The sequence below is a fragment of the Malus domestica genome, chromosome 13 (assembly GCF_042453785.1).
Source record: "Malus domestica chromosome 13, GDT2T_hap1".
Taxonomy (NCBI): domain Eukaryota; kingdom Viridiplantae; phylum Streptophyta; class Magnoliopsida; order Rosales; family Rosaceae; genus Malus; species Malus domestica.
Window position 1 is genome coordinate 40,895,164 of NC_091673.1, and position 6,399 is coordinate 40,901,562.

Here is a 6,399-nt window from a genome sequence, read left to right on the forward strand (position 1 = left end):
CCTTTTTTTTTTTTTTTTTTTTCAGAATAGTACCATGCACCAAGATTTCACTATATATATATATGTGTGTGTGTGTGTTTTGATGGATGTTACCTGACGCACCAAACACCTTTCATAATTTTTTTTTTGCACAGTCACCGGACCATTCTTCTTTGCGTTTTTCTCTGCATGCGGATCACTGTTTGCACAGCTACTGTACTGCATTCTTCCCCGCATGCGGACTATTTTCACTTGGTTCTCTGGAGACTATCATTTACACAGTCACTGCACTATTGTTGCATATGCAGATCAGTTTCACTTGGGAGATCATTATGCATATATAGGGCTGCATAGTCACTGCACCATATGCGGATCAATTTCTTTTGCAACTGTTGAGATCGTTGTATATATATATAGGCATACGCACACACATACACACATAGGGCACTGCATATTCACTAGATAGCTGCTGTCTGGCTGCAATCACGACTGCATGCACCGCTTCCTGTGTTCCTCGCGTCTGCCGCTTGGTAAGTCTCCTGTATTTGCTACCGCTTTCAACTTTACATCTTCGTCGACTGGACTTTCATACGTAGCATCCTCCATTGCTCCTGCTACTAACAGTGCGCCTATTGTATCAAGAGGATCCTCAACTACTGATGCTACTACTAACAACGTGCCTTCTGTATTTGGAGAATCCTCGTCTGCTGCCTGTTGAACTCGGTGCTGGAAAAAAAGTGGCTACAGGTGCATGTTTGAAGGCTGCGGTGAAGGAAGACACGAAGGCTACAAGTGCAGGTTTGAAGCCGAGGACGACTTTGACATGCACATACGTAGGTTGTCCCATCACCATGTGTGTGTGTGTCGTGTGTATATATATATATATATATATATATATAATGTGTTTATTTGTATATGATATATGTGTACCCCACTGATGGATTTCTTTGCTGCAGTACTAGAATTCTTTAATTTTGAGAAGGTAGAGCAGGATGCTAGGATCCTCACGAAGCTTTTCAAAGACGTGGGTGTACTTGCTACCTAGTGCTTGTGCAAGAGACTGCAACGAGGTTTCGCTGTGTAGTGCCTTTTGATAACAGTTTCCCTTGGTGGTGCGCTGCCGTGTGGTGCTGTGCAAGAGACTGCAGCGGGGTTTCGCTGTGTAATGTCTTTTGGTCTCAATTTTTTCTTGGTGGTGACATCGACATGCGGTGCAAGAAACTTCTTGCGTAGTCGCTGCAGGTTTGCGTAGTGCGATTGTGTAGCATTTTGGTTTCCTCTACCCCTGTAGCGTGCTTTGAAGGACCGTCTTGTAGCTGCCCTATTTGCCGTGCTGCTTGGAGCTTGTTCCAGCGTGTCACTTTTACCGTGTGGGGTTGTGCAAAAGACTGCAGTGAGTTTATGCTGTGTAGTGCCTTTTAGTCACAACTTTCCTCAGTGGTGACGTTGCCGTGCACATTGACCTTGCTGCTTGCCGTGGGCTCTTTGTCGTTGCTGCTTGGAGCTTGTTCCAATGCGTCACCTTTACCGTGTGGGGTTATGCAAAAGATTGCAGCAAGTTTATGCTGTGTAGTGCTTTTTGGTCATAACTTTCCTCGGTGGTGATGTTGGTGTGATGTTCTCCCTTTGTAATACGGCTTTGTAACCAAATCATTCCTTTAAAGAAATAAAGTATTCATATTTTGAATTTGCTTTTTTTTTTTTATTCTTCAAAGTGTTTGTGTTTTTTGTTGATGATGTGACTGTACTTGAAGTTTTGAAGTTTTGAAGTTTCAAGTTGCCTACGTACCCTCGGTTGAGGAGGGATCAAGTCATGACATAGTTCAAATGAGCGATGATTTTTTTTTATGGTTTTAATGGTGATTTTGATGATGATTTTGCCATACACAGTTGTGCTCTTGTGGGCAAGGAGCTTTGGTGTTTGTCAAGCAATCCGGGAGAGTCGTTCCTTGTAATCTTCATAGCAAGGAGCCTTGACTGAGTAGCTGAATAATTTTTTGAGGAAGAAGAGATCGTGCATGGTCGATCTTTGTGTCGAAATTTCCTCATCTTCAACACTTTCATGTCACTTTGGAGGTTGGCAAAAACTGCTTTGCCCCCTTTCCGATTGGGGTACTTATGGAGAAGACATATGCTTCTTGTGCAGTTTCTTCGGAGTGACATGAGTCCATCCTTCAATTTTACTCGGCTTGATTGGCATGGTTTTGGAGCATGCCCCCAGCGATTGAGGTGAAGATTTTGAGTTGATAGAGCCAGAAGTGACGTCTTCTTCTGGGATTTCGTCTTCTTTATCTTCTTGGGCCTCCTCTTCAATGTCGTCTTCTTGGGTTTGTTAGCGTGAAGATTGGCCGGTGTTGATGATGGTGCGCCTCCTTACCTTTAATGGTCCTTTTGTGTCAACCTCCAAAGTTGCTTAGCGCTTCATCCTTGAAGGAATCAAGCTTCGAATATCGCCTTTTTCTACTAGCCCGTCGAGCTTTTCTTCCTTTGACATTGTCTCCCTATTTCTAGAAAGCTTCTTGTTGTCTTCAAGTCTTTCCAAAGCTGACCGACGAGAAGGAGAGCTAGCCGTGTTGCTTTGCCTCTTAGGTTTTGACAATCTTTCAAAAACAAAGCTTTAGGATGTTGGCATGTTAAGCTTCTTGAAGATGGAGGTTCAGTTTTGACCACCAATGCGATTAAGTGCTGAGATTCTGGGTCTTGAACGATTCATCCTATCGAAGACTGACGTCCGAGGGGCGGATTTAGGCTCCTCTTGATCTTGTTCAATGCTCACGCTAATGTGTTGAGTGCTACTATTTTTCGCTTTGCTTGAAATCTTCACGAGTGCATTTGGTGTGAAGCCAAGTCCAGCTTTGTTGTTGTCAACTCCGTAACCATTCTTCTTTAACTTCTTTTGAGTCTCGGTGAGGTCACGTTTTTTATTTTTGACGGTGTTTGAAACCTTCTTTCCACGATTCGAAGACAAAGCGAAGTCGTACCCAACTTTCGACATGAGTTTGTTCGACATGAGTTTGTAGGCATTTAGATCAAAACCTTTTTCGGTCCTCTTGGTTGGGAGAAAGCTTGGTTCCACCCCCTTTGGTAGAGCTTTTATGAAGCCTTGTGGTAGTCTTGCAACCTTAGCGTCGCTTAGCTATGTCAGAGGCAAAACTGCATTCGTCTTGAGCAACTTTACATTATGCCTGTGCTGCTGTGCATCGGCTTTGCTTGCTCCTGTTTCGAACGGAGATTGACCATTCTTTCTTCTCGACATCGGGATGTATCGGAAGACGGGTGTATTTGGTCCATTTAAGGGCATCTTACTCCCTTTGGTTGTTGTAGGTTTAGCAAGCTCATCATCGTTCTTGCTTGAAGACGGCATAGCTTCTTCTTCTTGCTTCTTGGGCAAGGGTTGCCACTCCCGCTTTTTAGGTGTTGCTTTGCTCATGGATTTGATCTCTTTTGGAAGAGTTTTGGGCACCATGTCTTCGTCCATGTAGAACTTGGCGTTTGCGAAATGTGATTCGGCTTTGGTGAATGGTTTGGTGTCGCCATAGATCACCTTCACTCATTTTCGGTAGAATTTTAAACATTGGTGAAGGGTGGACGGTACTACTCCATTCGCATGGATCCAAGGCCTTCCTAAGAGCAAGCCGTAGAAAGTTCTTGCATCAATCACGTGGAATATCATGCTTGACTTGAGTTCACCAATAGTCATCTCCACTCAGATCATGCCTATCGCTCTTTGTCCTCCTTGATTAAAACCTTGGATTAGTAGACGACTTAGGGACAGTTCCTCAGCCTTGATGCTGATTGTAGTCATTGTTGACTTTGGCATGATGTTTATGGCTGATCCACCATCCACAAGCATGTGGTTGACTTTGTGCTCCCTTACGTACCCAGAGACAAAGAGAGGACAGTTGTGAAGCTTGGATCCTAGCAGCAAGTCTTCGTCGGTGAAGCAGATTGCGTCCTCGACGGCACAGCATGTGGCACATTCATGTGGCCGAAGCTTCAAGCCTTCGTTCCTGCTTTCTTGCACTTTGTGGTCGTCGGAACTTACCAAGACCACTGGCAGTGCTCTTCGCATCTTCTTTGGCAATCGTAGCGCTGTCTCAATGCTAAAGTGTGTTGGCAGACCTTCTTCGAGCGTGAGAGTTTTTCCCCCCTCAGTGGCGATAACTTTGCCTTTTAAGGGCTCTTCCATCTCTACTTCAACCATGTGACAGGCGACGGTAGCGCACTGTTGGAAAAAGTCCTTCGGGAAGTACTCGTGCAAGGAGACAGGAATGCGTGGCTCTTTCTCCATAGGTTCCCCAACATACGTTCGCTTAGCAGTTTTTCCGTTTCTTTTAGGCTTCCTACTGTTGCGGCGACGGTGTTTTCTCCCTTGTTCCACCTTTAGCCTTGTGGCTTGTGGTTTTGGTTTCCTTGTTTTTTTTGTAGGTCACCAATGTCCATGCTTCTTCATCATCGATATGTGCATCTTGGTCGCTTGCCCCTAGTGATGGTTATGCAGAAGGTGCCATGCAGCTTGAGCATTGACGGAAATGGTCAGGTGTCACGTGGAGAGGCACGAGATTGAAAAATCCAAATGCAATTGTAGTAGTATGTGTTGCTGCCGTGTCTTCAAGGTCGAGCTCGATTTAACCTTGTTGCGCTAACTTTATGATGAGTTATTTAAGGATGAAACACTTGCCAACAGGATGGCTCACGATACAATGGTACTTTACGCGATTCATCTTTTCAGGGAGTTTGCATTCCGGTAACTTGAGCACCTTCTTTTTCAGCAAGTCGTCTAACATTGCATCCATGTCTGAGTCAAGAAAAGGGTACACCTTCTGCTTCAATTCCTTAAGGTGTTTTTGTACTTGTCTTGGGTGTGAGGAGGCTCACCTCTCTTTATCTCATTTGCTTTAGTCTTGGAGGAGATCTTGATAGGCGCGGATGAGGTCTTGATGGGCGCGAAGGAGGTCTTGATGAGCGTAGTGTTGACGGTGAACTCTTCCTTGGGGGGCTTCTTCCTAGTCTTGTCTACATTTGGGGAAAACAGCTTATCCTTCTTGAAGTCGGTGATTGGCTCCCTCTTCCCGTGGTTGGCGATACTCAACTCCATGTCGTAGGAACGAGTTGCTAGCTTTTGAAATGTTCTCGGTTTTATGCCTTGAAGGAAGTAATGTAACCCCCAGTGCATGCCTTGAACGCACATCTCAATGGCGGAGGTTTCGGAAAGCCGATCTTTGCAATCCATACTTAACGAACGCCATATATTGATGTAGTCGACAACAAGTTCATCCTTCCACTGTTTCGTACTGGTCAGCTCCAGCATGCTTACTGTGTGGCGCGTGCTGTAGAAGCGGTTGAGGAATTCCCTTTCTAGTTGATCCTAATTGTTGACAGATTTAGGCTCGAGGTCGTTGTACCATTCAAAGGCGTTACCTTTCAACGAGCGCACAAACTGCTTGATGAGGTAGTCTCCCTCCGTTCCAACATTGTTGCAAGTTTCAATGAAATGGGCAACATGTTGTTTTGGGTTTCCTTTTCCATCGAACGACATGAATTTTGGTGGCTGATAACCCCTTGGCATCTTCAAAGCGTCAATCTTCTTGGAGTAGGGCTTTGAGTACAACACGGAGTCATGGGAGCTTCATTCGTACTGTGCCTTGATGTTGCTAGTGATCATCTCCTGCAGCTGCTGGATAATGAGAGATCCCATGAATGTTGCTGATTGGTTTGGCTTTAGCTTCTCTTCGACTTTCTACGCAGAAGGCTCCTCATCCTCGTTGTTTTCCTTCTTTACTGGATTATCCTCTTGCTCGACTTTCACGTTGGGCTTCGTATCTAGTTGGTTGACGAGTGCGGTGATTTGCAGGTCTTTCTCCTCCACAGTCCGTGTGAGTTTTGCGATCGCTTCATTCATTTGAGCCAGCTGCTCTTCGATTGAAGTTGCTCTGGTAGTCATGACTTGCATGGCTATGCTGTTTCTTGAGTCGACATCTGAAAGTATGGGCTTCGAGTACTTCCTCGGGCTTTCCTTTCTTGGCACCCTTAGCGAGGCCAGGGTGATCACGGGTTCGTGCCTCAGGTGGTCTTGTGCCTTTAGCGGAGCTGATGTAGGGGTGGAAGAGGTGGCAAAAAGAGCCTTTGCCTTGCTTCGGGTTATGATGCTTGAAGTGACACCACCTGCGCGATGACGCTCTTGTTCCTTGCATTGGTTGCGAGAACAGCTTGAGCCTTCCTTGATGCCATTTTTGCTTTTTACTGATTACGAAGATAGAGATGAGTGGTAGAGATTGTCCCATTAGGCGTGCCAAATTTGTAAACACGAGAATTCCTACGATGAACGAGACAAGAACACGTGTACAAAATAATATTTATATTAATGATTTAAGGGTTACAATCTCTTCTACCAATTTAGCCTCTGATTCGATCTTCGTA